Source organism: Plectropomus leopardus, chromosome 1 (assembly GCF_008729295.1).
Source record: "Plectropomus leopardus isolate mb chromosome 1, YSFRI_Pleo_2.0, whole genome shotgun sequence".
NCBI classification, from domain to species: domain Eukaryota; kingdom Metazoa; phylum Chordata; class Actinopteri; order Perciformes; family Serranidae; genus Plectropomus; species Plectropomus leopardus.
The window spans coordinates 3,725,173-3,740,077 of NC_056463.1; the positions used below are offsets into that span (position 1 = coordinate 3,725,173).

At 36.0% G+C, this 14,905-nt stretch overlaps 1 protein-coding gene across 8 annotated transcripts in view; it reads left to right on the forward strand.

Moving 5' to 3' along the window:
• The first annotated feature begins 378 nt into the window (after positions 1–378).
• The window catches only part of madd (MAP-kinase activating death domain), an 83,282-nt gene continuing 68,755 nt past the window's right edge, over positions 379–14,905 (forward strand). For all 8 annotated transcript variants that reach the window (XM_042490588.1, XM_042490595.1, XM_042490630.1 and 5 more), the window contains exon 1: positions 379–666. The gene's annotated coding sequence lies outside the window, so the exon portion shown is untranslated. The remainder of the gene's footprint in view (positions 667–14,905) is intronic.

A 14,905-nucleotide genomic window follows, 5' to 3' on the forward strand; every position in this document is an offset into this window, starting at 1 on the left:
CTCAGCCACCGACGCCCCATTTTTTATTTTTTTAAATATAATTCAAGATCAAAACTTAAACTTTCGGTTTCAAATTTTATTTTTTTATTTTTATTTTTTAAATTTTAAATTAATTTCATTGATCTGACTGCATAGCGGGGTGCCTCATTACAGCTCATGCTCACAGGGCCCTAAAAATGCTTTGTTCGGCCCTGTCAGGTGATTAAATATGTAAAATACTGCAACGTATTATTTGAGTTTAATAGTTTTTTTTTTGGTTCCGCAGCCACAGTAACGTTTCGGTCCCGTGTGGAGCATTAAGTGTTTTTTCTGCGCTTGTTTGTCGCTTCCGTTAGGTCTCAGTATGCGGAACTCCCTGCAGACGATGATGATGAGGAGGAGGATGTTGTGAAGGCAGGTTGTCACTGACGGAGCTCCCGTTCACCGAGCACAGAGGCGGACACACACCCCGCATCACTTACTCACGCCGAGAGACAGCCACACGGAGGACCTGCTGCACACTTCAACCAGAACCACCGCGATATCAAAGAGAAAAACAAGGCTGAATTCGGACAAACACCGCCGCCTCTCCCCCCTCCGTGACCGCGGAGGGCACCCACCACCCAGGCCGTCATCAGCAGCTGGTTCCGCAGCGAACGTTAGCAGCTAACTGGCTAATGCCACCAGGTAAGGATGCTCTTTTTTAACCGCTTTATCATTCAAACACACCCACTACAATTATGTCTGTGATATTTTAACATTTTTCTAAAGTCGCTACCGTTTTTTTTTTATATTTTATAGTTTGTTAATTTAAGATAAAAATCGGTGAAGCTACTGTTAGCGGCTAACGCCAGGCAGCTAGCCTGCTAGCTAATCCATCCATGACGTAGAAAAAGCATAAAGCTAGCAGAGTGGAGGTTTGCAGAGAGGATGCATCTTCAGGGGTGAACATGTAGGACATGCAGGCCTTGACAGCTGTCATACATGCAGAAAACAGCTAACAAGACACACGGCCAGCTCTCCTGGAGCTATCAGGAGGTGTTGGCATCGCCTTATCACGTTTTTCGCTGTGAATGTAATCCTCCTCTGATCGTTTGTCGTTACTCTAATCTCCACTGTGAGCCTGTTAGGTCATTAAGGTAGTAAAATACACCTGATATCTAACGTTTGCAGTATTTGACACCTCCTGCATTTAAATAGTGTGTCATTGTAAACTTAACACTTACAGCAATGCTTTGCAGTTCCACAACAACAACAACAAAAAAATAACATAAGAAAAAAAAGTGTTTTATGCAAGAAATGCTCATTAAATTGCTTTATAACAAGGAAATTAAATGCACTGAGCGCTTCTCATTAAAGCATACCTAAAAATAGGGATAGAATACAGGTAATATGCAATGCTTTGCAGTTCCTCAACAAAAAATTATAATATAACAAGAAAAAAAAGTGTTGTCTAAGAAATGCTCAGTAGATTGCTTTACAACAGGAAATTAAATGCACTGAGTGCTTCACATTAAAACATACCTAAAAATAGGGATATAATACAGGTAATGATAATCATCACGCTTACAGCAATGCTTTGCAGTTCCACAACAATTTGAATAATATAGCAAAAAAAGTGTTTCATACAAGAAATGCTCATTAGATTGTTTTACAACAAGGAAATTAAATGCACGATTTTTCTTTCCTATTAAAGCATACTTAAAAATAAGCATAGCATACAGGTAATAGTAATAGTGTGTCATTGTGAACTCATCAGGCTTACAGCAATGCTTTGCAGTTTCACAACAATTTTAATAATATAGCAAAAAACATCATATTTGTGTACCACCTTTCATACAAGAAATGCTGATCAAATTGCTTCACAGTAAAGAAATTATATGCACCGAGTGCTTCACATTAAAGTGTACTTAAAAATAGGGATAGAATACACTTAATAACAATAGAAATAGTGTGTGCTTGTAAAATCATCATGCTTACAGCAATGCTTTGAGGTTCTATAACAACAATATTAATAATATAGCCCAAAAAAAGCCACCTTTCATATAAGAAATGCAAATTACAATACAGAAATTATATGCACCGAGTGCTTCACATGAAAGTATGCATAAAAACAGACAGAATACAGTTAATACCTGATTACTAATATTAGCACTAACTGACACCTATTGCATTGAAATAGTGTGTCATTGTAAACTCGTCATGCTTACAGCAATGCTTTGCAGTTCCACAACAACAATTTTAATAATATACCAAAAAAAAACATTTGTGTACCACCTTTCATACAGAAAATGCTGATCAAAATGCAATATGGAAGTTATATGCACCAAGTACTTCACATGAAATTGTACACTAATACTAATACAATAAGGAAATCATATGCTTCACATGAAAGTATACTTAAAGAAAGGGATAGAAATAATTTAATAATAATACCTGATATCTGTTGGAAGCACTCATTATATTGATAGAGTATGTCATTGTAAAACCATCATGCTTATAGTAATGCTTTGTAGTTACATAAAAACAACTTTAACAAAATGGCAAAAAAACACCTTTCATACAAGAAATGATCAAATTGCTTTACAATAAGGAAATTATAAGCACCCAGTGCTTCACATTAAAGTATACTTAAAAATCAGGTTTAGAATGCAGTACATGAATATAACATACGATAAACCCCACTTAATGATAATTATTAGAATAAGATCAGAGTGGAATGCATAACGTGAGATGGAAAATAAAACCCATTGAATAAAGACAATAAAAATAAAATTTAAAAAACAAATTAAGTTAAAAAAAATAATTTGCAGTAATTATTGCAATAATGGTATAGCACCTTTCATACAAGAAATGCACCTGATGTTCTTAATAATAAAAATAAGATGACATAGAATGTATATAGTGCGTAACATAAGATGTAAAACTAAACTCACATAATAATAATAATAATTATTATTATTATTATTATATAATACCATTTTATTGGTATAACGCCTCTCATACAAGAAATGCAGCTCAAAATCCTTCACAACAAGAAGCTTCGCGTTAAAATAGACACAGAATGAACATTAAAAACGGGGAAATAATGCAGTAATTGATGTTAAAGCAATATAAACCCCACTTGTTAATAATAAAAAAAAAAGACGAAAATAGAATACAAAGAATGTTAAAATAAAATAAAATAAAACCCACGTAAAAAAATAAAAATTATTTTAATTTTATTTGTATAGCACCTTTTATACAAGAAGTGCAGCTAAAAATGCTTTACAGTAAGGAAATTAATGGGCGCGTGCTTCAGTTGCAAGCACAGAATGCTATAAATAATGTAAAATAAGATAAATGCCATTTTAATATGATAATACCAATAATATGAATTAGAAAACATAGAATTCCTTATATTAAAAAGAAAATAAGCCCACCTCATAATAATAGTTGTACGCTCAATTAATAAATAAAAAGAATGCATAAGATCTATTTAAAACAATGAATAATAATAATTAAGGAAGCGCAGTTTGCAAAACAAGCGTGACTGATGAGAGATAAGGCAGCTAATTTAATTATAAATGGACTGAATGACCATGACATTGGATTACAGAGATGGCTTTCAGTATCAGCAAGGCGAAGAAGAAGTAGTATAGAGCGAAGGAACCTATATCATCCTGCTGCTAAATATTTGATATATAGTGTAAATTTTAACATACATTTTGATATATAATGAAATGTACTTTTGTTGTTGTCGTTCCTTTTTTTCTTCAAAAAAATCAGGTCAAAAATATGAGAAAAGTCAGCTGCAATATTAGACGAGGCTCATAATTATAATTTAAGATCAGATTTTATCAGCTTCATTGATCCTGAAGTAAAATTTAACTTGGATGTTAATATATGTAGAAACAGACCAATAAAACAGTGACTATAAAACATCGTCACCGTACACGGGAGTCTATTTGCTTTGGTCAGGATCTCCTCAAAATGCATATTGACTTGTGCGATATTTTAACCAAGTTGTCAGTATATTGATTTATTTTGTAACATAAACAAGATGTGCATGTCATTGTTATGTAATGCACATTTAGCTGAGCTCCCTTCCCTTTTCTTAAAAAATTTTCATCCTCAAGCTTCGTGTGCCTGCATGATCACACGTCAAACAAGTGCAGCTGTTAACAATTTACCTACAATCTCACCTTTATTAGATTTATTCTCAGAAGGGAGATTTTTTACATGAGGTCGAAAGATTATGGAGCCGATATTTTGCATCGTATTGGCCTTTTATTTTAATGTTTGCCAATAAAATTAATTACAAAGTGCAAAAAAAGTGTCAGCATGGGAGGAGCTATTTTTATTTATTGATTTTTTTTTATTAAAATTTTCACTTGACTTTATGAAAAAGTTGTTGTTTTATGTTGAAAGTCTCAGTTTTAATTAAACATTTAGCAAAGGCATTTAAATAAAGTTTTGTATAGGGGTTTGTTTTATTTTCCTAATTCTAAATATTGACAGAAAGATTTTCATTTTTATTATAAATGCAGATCGGTCTCATTAACTAGTAATAATCAGTATCAGCAATGTCTGTCGACCCCTACTTTTTACACATACATGTATTTTAAAAAATTATTTAAAGTTTCAGTTATAGCAAGAAAACGTTTGTTCAGCTAAAAATAACCCTTCCTTTTTCATTATTCATTATCGAACCGTGAAAATGTCGAACTGTTGTAAGTGTACTGTCAACACGAGTGAAAAGTGAACCTATAGGATTGATTTATTGATTAGTTTTGTGAATTTTGGGACCAAAAATTGGGTTCATAAGCTGAACGTGAGCTAGAAACGTATCTTCTATAAGGAATTAAATTGAGAGGGAAAATTTAAGAGAGTTACAATAATCATTGTTATGTACTATCGCACCTTTGATACTAGAAATGCAGCTCCAAGTGCTTTGCAATAAGGAAATTACATGCAAGTGTTTTCCCCTAAAATACGAAGAATAAACATAAAATCAAGGATAGAATGCAATAATTAATGTGCTATAATATAAACCTTACAATAAAGTTACAATAAACTGATGTTATCAATAATATAAATAGGTGGGATCGAATACATAGAGTGTGTAACATGGGATAGAATACAAAACCCATATAATAATAATAATAATAAAAATAAAATGATAATAAAATGTTATTGATAAAGCACCTTTCATACAGGAAACGCAGCTCAAAGTGCTTTGCGATAAAGAAACTTAATGCACTGAGTGCTTCACATTAAAGTAGACACAGAATGAACATTAAAAACAGGAATATAATGCAATAGTCATTGTTAAATAATATATTGTACCGTGAAATGCACCATTGCAACACTACTGTCAAAAGAAAAATGAACCTATAGGATTGATTTATTGATTATTTTTGTGAATTTTCGGACCAAAAATGGGGTTCATAAGCTGGACACGAGCTAGAAACTCATGTGGCATTTTAAAAAAATAATACATAAATAGAGAGGACACTTGGTCACTGTGTGCCTGGAGAGTCCCCGCTCATTTAGCGCTAACCAGTTTTATCGACAGGCGACCAAAAAGTTCTCGTTCAGCCGTGGAACAGCGTCCGATTGCTTCAATAAGAAAAGATTGAAATCTAGAAGTGAGAAAACAATGATCAATACTTTCTCAATCTACACCCCATCGCTCTGAGGTAAAACTAATTTAACCAGAGCCTCCTCCATCACCGCTTGCTGCAGTTTCCTGTGACTGGCGTGAAACGCTGTCCATGTTGGAGGCCTGTGAATCATATCTTTCTCCTCCAGTCTCCGTGCTTACATAAGCAGCGAGTGCCGCCCTGCAGACCACTCTGACCACATTCATCTGTTGTGTTAACCCGCATCATTATCTTGCTTTTGAAGATTACACCGTGTTGTGGTAAATGTTTTATCTGGTTTTTTTTTGTAATTAGAGGGAGAGGTTCAAGCTTGTTCATTAAATACAATCAGTGAAGTGGCGTAGTCCATCCACCGTCATCTAAAAATAATGCTGCGCTCCTGCTCTGTGTCTTTGTGCTGGATGAGTCTGCCTCCTGCTCTGCTTCCAGCTCTGCTGCTTTCATAAAATAGCCATTTTGGCTTTGCACCAGGAAGCATTCAAGTTGCCAGACCTGCACGTAGATTCATTGTCCTGATGGTTTTGCAAGATAAAGAGGGTTCGATCTGTTTTCTGCCGAGGCCTAGCCCTCTCTGTGGGAATATATCACGTATTCCTCTCTGTATTTAGCCGCTCAGAGTTGTGCAGATAAAGCCAGAATAGTGTGAAGAACGAGCGGTTAAACGTTTCAACACAATGTCTCTCAGAGCAGATAACCTTGCATGTTAAGTGACGGTTTACTTTGGTCTTCTTGTTCACTGACATGCAGAAGTAAGCAGCAGAGTGTCAGACTTGCAGTGTTTTTGAATAATTTGAGTAAATGTGACGCCTGCTGACATTAAGCTGACTCACCCAGACGTGTTTCAGCTCATAATGTGGTGCTGTTTGAACTGTGTATGGCACCGCACACATCGTATACCGCTGCAGAGTGTGAGTCAGCCTGCTCATTCCTTATGTTAACCCCGTCAGGTATTAGCAGAGGCCCCATGAGCACGGTTGCAGCGGTTTGTGATTCTCGGGGTGCGATAACAGTCTGAAAAATATCAGGGTTTTACGGCTTGACGGCATTACAGAATCATTTTTATTATCAGTCAGAATGACCCTTTTTAAAAATATTTTTATTGAAGAAAACGAGAAAGTGTTTTACATGAGCCGACAGGTATTAGAGATGCATTTTCAGTGTTTTGTTAAAATGACCCTGAAAGGAATGAAAACAGAACGATTAGTTTCGGTTAAATAAATATTTTATCGCTATAATTAACACTTTAAACCATTTTTTTTAATGCAAGTATGTGTGAAAGTCTCAGTTTTATAAATAACTAAAATAAAGGGGAGATTCTCAATCCAGTTTCTTTTAATATCGTATATAACAAATGCACACAGTGTGATAATCGCCAGCTTTTACATCACGGTATACCTCAAGACTGGTTTATCGCTGAAACTGTTTTTTTTAGCTGATCCACAGAATATAATTAAAAAATGTGGTGATTTCTGCTTTTAGCCATTATGCTCCAAAACGCTGGAACAGTAAATTATTATCTTATTAGTCTGGCTTTTATGTAGTGTCTTACTATCACAAGTTTTACACTTATTCTGTTTATTAAGAGCCATTTTTTGAGAATCCGTTTTTGGCTATTTCCTACGTTGTTCTTGTTTTTGTGTCTTGAATTGAAATGTAAAATCCTGAATGGGATTCGAGTTGTTTTAAAGGTTTTACATAAATAAAGTTTGACTGATTGAACTCTACCCAAGACACGATATTATCACGATACGTAAGGCACAATACCACGTTATTTCCATTTTAAACTTTTTGCAATATGCTGAGGATAACAATAATATCTGTTGCAGTATATTACAGTTCATTACCTTTTTTCTACTGTAGATTTCCTCTTTAATGAAATCTTTGCCAGAATCTGTTTAATCTAATAAGATCAGCAATATTTTAGTCTAGTCATCGTTGGACTTCACTGTAATTATGCCTGAGTTAGAGTTTGAAATTTTAGGGCAGGTTTAAGGCAGAAGATCACGTTATTTCGTAGCTTTCTAGTGCAAAACCTCTCCTCCTCCAGGCAGCTGCCTCCATGTCAGCAGCAGCCTGCACTGAAGAGCAGTGTCAAAGTCAAGAGCGCGCACTCTGAAGAAATATCTGAGGACCAAAATGTCCCAAGGAAGTAGCCGACACCCCACAAAAAAAAAAAAAAACACGACTGCTTGACTTAAAGCTGTTTCGGTCGACTGAGGAGTCTCTGACAGCAGCCCTAATTCATCCTCCTGTAATTATTTAATTTGCATCAAAATGTATCTTATGGACTTTTTTAAAAAATTATGAGGCTATCAAAAGTTTTATTGTATTTGTAATATTTTATTTAATTTTTCCAATTTGGTGAAGCAAGACAAAACAGGTGAGAAGAGGCAAGATGGGACAGATGGGACGGGTTTTTAAACAAGCGAAAGGACAAACAAATGAGCGACATGAAAAAAAAGGAGGACAAAAATTAATAAAATAAAAATAAATAAAACAAAGAGAATCAGTAAAGCAGAGTCAGTCTGTTGTCAGTTGTATTTGCAATATTAATATTAAAAAATCAATACTCGGCGTTGGTGCATTAATTCAGTATTGCCACACAAAATATCAAAAAACTACACTATTAATATTTCCCCCTCCCCTATAAAGTACAGGCGAGTTTATTTTCTTCGTAAACATGATAAAATATTCCATAAATTAAGCGTCTAAACTGTTTTTATTTTTTTTATTTATTTATTTATTTTTTGTTTTTTTCTTTTATTTTTTAACGTGTCGTAATCATTCTCTGTGTTGGATCTATTCAGTAATTAAGTAAAAATCTGACCAATTGATGGCATCATGCTCCAGTTCATTTTTGGATTTTGCCCCTCTGTGAATGGCTCCTCTGCTCACAAGTAGACCTATTAGAGATAATTAGACCCATAATGCATCTGGAGCACTCTGTGATAAAGTCACCTCTAATGTCCACAGGACACAGCTGTGGCCGTGTCTCCGCGGCGACCGGGGTTAATAACAGCCTGTGTCAGGATGTGGGTCCGGAGAGACACGCTCATGACTTTACACGCCGTCCATTTGTCTGCTGTAATGTGTGTGTGCTCAGTTTCTGCTCACGTCTCTGAAGCTCGATATCAAGTGAAAAGTCGGCGTTTTCTTACAGTTATCGGTGTCACAATACATCGATCTGGATCAACAAAACGACTCAGTGATCAATAATCCAAATTTTTTTAATGCAAAGTGAAAACAGCGATACATATCGTCATTTTTAACATTTTACACGCTTTTCATTCTTAAATTTTTTTTTGGCCGTGTTTATGTATATGGCATACAATTTTGGCAAGATTGTTTACTTTTGTTTAATTTGAATTTCCAGCTCAGCTCCAACAATAAGTCTAAAATTACTCATACTGATAAGTGCAAAACTATGCACCATTGAAACCCATTCAAACTGCAAATTTTGATTTCAAAGCCATCAAAGCATAAAAACATGCGTTGTATTATTTCTGGGTTTCATTCTGGCTTTTGACTTATGATTTTTTTTACTATTTTCCACCTGATGACGTCATTGTTATCATATTTGGCATATGGAGAAAAAACATGCTATTTCCACGAGGTGCACTGTCACAATCGATGTTGCTGCAAATCATTGACATATCCCAGACTGTGACAATCAATCACACAAACAACAATTTACTTTGAATGTGGTGTACTGAAAATTGTTCATTTTTTTGTATTTTATTTTTCATCTAAAAACATACTGGCATCATGACAAAAACCTGGCATTTAAAGGGTTGAAATTCTGAAATTGGATACATATTTGATATTTATGATTAGGACTGATGCTGGTTTAAAAAAAAAAACTCAATAAAAGTAGAAAATAATATAAATGTATAATTTTTTCCATTTTGTGCGCAGAGCGATACGAGTGTGTGTGATATTAAAATGGGCCTTAAGGGTTAAGCTGTTGCGAGAGAAACATTGGCAACACTCAGATGTCCAAAAGCTACTGGAAATTAACAAAACAGCATAAAGTCTTTCAGGCTGGTTTGACATAAGCTGCCTCTGAAATGTGTCCAGTGGACATTGACACCGAAATGTGACGCTGCTGCCGAACAACGACACCACATCTGCTCGACCTGGAGTCAGCATACGGCTCATATATCTGCACTAAAACAGGAACATCTGTGTGCACAAAATCACAAATTCTAATGTTGCACTTGTGTTTCAAGATTATTATGAATCTTATCATTTGAGTCGATGATAGACAACCTGCAGAGTCGCAGAGAATCATATTTGCTTGTCAGTTTTTGTCTTTTATAAAAGGATTAAAGACGTCGTAGGAGCCGTACACCTCACTGTACTGAACTATCTGCATTTGTGTGTACAGCTCGAGTCATCCTGATATTATAAATATTTTTTTTTCAGTGAGTAACAACTGTTAACTTGCAGATTGAGGGGTTGAGTTTTTGTTTTTGTTGACTTTTCTTCGTTTCCAGGCTTGATTTGGAGAATGGATCGCCCCAAAAACTTAATTCATTAATGTTGTGTTTTGTTTTTGTTTTTTTTTCTGTTCTGTTTGTGGGTTGTTTTTTTTTAATTTGTATTTTTTCCCTCTCGTCTATTTACATTGATGCTTTTAAAATGGAAAAAAGATAAAAAATTAAACAACAAAAGATGATTATGAATCTTTAAATATACATTTTTTTTTTAAATTGCTTTTGGATATGAATACATGTACAAATACGTCAACAGAGTGAAGCTTGAAGCCGCTGCAGACCTCCTCAGTATTCACTGTTATTATTTTCTCTCAGGCTTGGATCTTGCTTGAAAGTGAGGTGTTCAATTTAAACTCTGCACATTTTCGAACAGAAAACGCCGTGTAGTCCTCCTCCCCTCAGGTTACCGTTTGAACAGGAATGCATAAAAGGCTCAGTATGAACCGCTGACTAAATTATACCTCCATTAGCTTATCAGTGCAGCACTAACAGCCTGTAACAGACACTGAAACACGCTCCGGGTACAGTGTTTGTGTTTCAGGGTGGAGTTTCTCACTGTGGCGTTTGTTGGTGTTACAGTAGATTTCCTCTTTCGCCAGACACATTAACTTGCTAATTTGGACTTGTCCTGACAGATGTGTTTTAATTTCTTTAACGTATGAAGTGTAATATAACAGTATGGGTTAGCAGCCGGGTTTTGGTGTTTGTCCCTCAGATTGAAAGAGAGCAAGGACTTCTTTTTAGAGCCGCCATTTTATATTAACAATCATGCTGGGAGAAATCTGTTGTGGGAGAGACAGAGAAACCAAGTCCTCCTCTGACTGTCGTGTTATTAGCAGACGTCACTGCAGACACAAGATGCTCTTTGTAATGAAAATGCCTGTTGTTATGCTCTTTCTGTGCTGTTTGCATGGCTGTGGGTAAAACAGAAAACAGATGCAGATGTAAGTGAAGCAGCTTGAGTTTGATCCTGACATCCTGTGTGGGGGAGTGGCAAGTTCAGTGCGCATATCAGAAACATTTCACATTACTGCAGCTAATAGTGTGGCGTGAAAAATGTTTGGGAATGTGAAAATAAGAAGTGTTTTTGAAAATAGTTATTTTTTTATTCCACATTTTCAGACTAGTGGAAAGAAAATGTCCATAATATTTATTTAGATGTTTATTTTGGATTAGATTTGTGTTCTGAAAAAGCACATATTTAATTAGATAATGCTTCTTGTGCATATTTAAACATAAAATATTTTTAAAAAATATTATGCAAAAATTGTTTTATGTAAGAAATTGACTGGAGAAGTTTTTTTTTTCATGGTGATATCTCATTGTTAAAAATATTACCCCAGTGTCTTTTGTCTAAAAGTGTCTGGATTTTTACAGTGCATATCTTTAAAGGTGTTTTTCACAAAATGTTTCTTTTTTTCATTTTCTGAGCCAAAAATCTCCACTTCAGTAGCACTTACATACACCAAACTTCACGGTTTTATTCTTATCTATATCCTGAAGTTCATATATCATTTATAGCTGGATTTATAGAACATTTTATTCCCCAAATCATTCTGGAAATAGTATTTTAATGACAATTGTCATTCTCTCAGTAAAAACCTTTTATATGTCAACAAAGTGAAACAGGAATTTGGGACCTGGCTTTTCTAGTGTTCAGATTTTGGTTGTGGAAATGTATATTAGTGCCTATTTAACTAGATAATGTCACATTATCACAGAAAACATGTAATACAAAATATAATTGTGTGTGCAAAGAAAGTGTCAGAGGAGGAAGTTGTACTTTGTAAAACCTCAGGGAGCAATTTTTATTCATTCATTTGTTTTATTTAATTTTTTCTTAACTTAATAAAAAAAAGTTGCTGGGAACTTTCTCTATATGATGTTGAATGTTTCAGTTTTGATTTGACATTTGCTAAAGTCATTTACAGAAAGTGTTGTGTTGGAGTTTGTTATATTCCAAATTCTAAATATTGACAGACAGATTTTTTATTTTTCGTGTAAATGCATATCGGTTCCGAATATCAGTTATCAAATCATTAACGACTAATAATCAGTATTGGCCCTGAAAAGTCAGTATTTGTCGACCCCTAGTGCAAAGTGCATGTGCAGTGAAACTGCAGCAGCGAGAGCTCAGAGCTGCTGTGTTTGTGTGTGACGCCATCCCCGAAAAATGCAGCATTCAGAGCATTAATACAACAGCAAACAGTTACTGGCTCTGTAAAGATATATTGCAGTAATGGCGTCCTGAGCAGAGAATGAAGTCACACTCCCTCTGTGTGTGTGTGTGTGTGTGTGTGTGTGTGTGTGTGTGTGGTAGTGTGTGTGTGTGTGTGTGTGTGTGTGTGTGTGTGTGTGTGTGTAGTAATCTGAGCCTCTCTGTTTTTTGTTGTGGCAGCAGGTCTGGCTGCACATGCTTGTTAGTACATATGAGTCTCTGAGTGTGTATCCCACCGGCTGGCTAATTGTCACACTGCACTGTGCTCATACTGCAGTTACTGCTGATAACGCAGTCCCTACCCTCTGTGCCTCCTGCTTTGTTTGTTTGTTTTATGGCTTATGAATTCACATGCAGTCCATTCAGAGCGCTGCTCCTTTGACATGATTAATCACCAGTGAAATTATTGGTGTAGCTTTGTTTGTCTTGAAGCGCAGCCGGCTTGTTTGCGATGTCCTGTCACTGAAGCAGCGGAAATACTGTATTTGATGTTGTAATGTTGTCGGGGAATAGCTGCTCGGCTGTACTTTATGTTTCTGTGAAGGATATAATTTCCATCCTGCTGTGAAGATTACATCATCTTGTGGCGTCCTGAATGCGTGAAGACGCTGGACTGGTGCTGAGAGCGGCTCTGTGGTGTTTAGCCATTTGTAGAGGAGCTGCTGGAGTTTGCTGCAGTTACCTGTCAGTCACACGGCCGTGAAGGGCGCTTATTCCACCAAGCCCCCTAAGCTGCTTACTTGAGCAGCGAGCCTCTACTGAAACCTCTTTATCCTCCGACAAAAACAAGCAGCTGAGTAATGGTCATGACAAATCAACACTAAAACAACACATTTTTAAAGTTTTATAGGAATGTACTTTGCAGTTTTGAGTCCACGGTTTGGATGGATGCTTTTTCTGTCTTTTTATTTTTTGGCGTAAATGTAAACATTGTTCTGCACTTGAGATGCTGATGTAACATTGTCATGTCTGACATCTTCTGTGCTCCACCAGCTTTGTCTTGTTGTCAGACTTGTGCTCTGTCTGGTAGCGATGATGACGCTTTGAAAACGTCAATATGACATCATCTTCAGCGTCTCTCATTTCTTGTAAAGTAAAATGTCAGTGTGACATTGACAGGGATTTTTTCAGCAGAAGTACAGTGCTGTCTGTCTGATGGCAAGAAAACAACGTACGATATTAACTATCCCTGTCATGTTCAAGAGCTTTTTATCCCGGATTCTGGTTTTTCACAATTGATGAGTCGTCAAACAAAAAGAAGATGAGTTTAAGTTTTCTTTCTTCGTCGGCAGCAACCTCAATAAACCATAATGCAGTGCATTTTCATTTTGCAACATCGCTGATGTGTCATTCGTTGTCAGTCAGTTGATATGTTGTGTTAAAACAATCAGAAACAGCACGACGCAACATCGTCCTTTGTCCTCTCTTGTGTTTTCTCAAATGAAAAATCTTCCATCTCATACATATGAATAAGCTTAATAGCTTTTATGCCTCTGTTAAAGGAATACTTCGTACTCAAAATGACCATTCGTATATCAATGACACCCTGTGTGACGTATTCCTTGAAAAAGTTTTTTCTTGCATGCCTCCATGGTGACTGAAAATTGATAAAATGAAGTTAAATGGGCCCATGTTGCAAAAAAAAAAGCTGAACTACATCAAAACATGAGTTTACATCTCTCACACGTGCAGTATAACCCAAGTCTGATTCATCCAGTTGTACGCTCAGCACCTCCCAAACAGAAAGGCCTTTCTGCCTGCGTGTGATTTCTCCAAACCCAGACTCCATCGATAAAAACATTGTCTGCTGCTGCCTCGATCAGAAGCTTGTTGTTGTGTGACTTTGCTGAATCCGAACTAACCCTTATAAATGCAAAAGTCACACAATAAAACTAACTAACTGATGGAGGCAACAGTCGCCCAGCAGCTTGCGTGTTGAGCGACGTAAAATTACTGTTTTTGTCAGCAGAGTCAATAGATAAGTTTAAGTTCTCTGCTAGAAAAGTGTGTCTGTTTGGGAGTACTCTGCATTGATTAGGTAAATTAGACTTTGATTATACTGCACAGGTTGTGTCTGTAAATGAATGTTTTAAAAACGTTTTTCTGTTGTTAAATGCAGACCGCTTTTACCTCCATCTTTAAAATTTTTTGTTTTCTGTTCTCCGTGGAGGCATGGGAGAAAATCAAAGTTTTCCTCACAAATTCAACATAACTCAGGATATACAAATGGTCATTTTGGGGGTGAAGTATTCCTTAATTTCCCTGTATGAACCATCTGCTGCTGTGTGCTGTTAGAGGGCTTTTGTGACATCATTACTGAAAGAAGTAGTTGATGAGACAGGTACGAGGAAAGTGGTGACTGCTGCAAAACTAGAGTAACAGTGCACAGTTTTTTTTCTAGTCTTTGACATTTAAAAAAGTCAAGCCCATAAAGCATACGGCCATATTTAGCCCAAGTTTGCAACTGAAAGATCATGTGGTTGCTCTGCGGTTTGTTGTGGTAGTAGAGCAGATTTCTTCATAATGCAGCCACATTGTTTCATTTGTTTACACCCCAGTGTTTATTT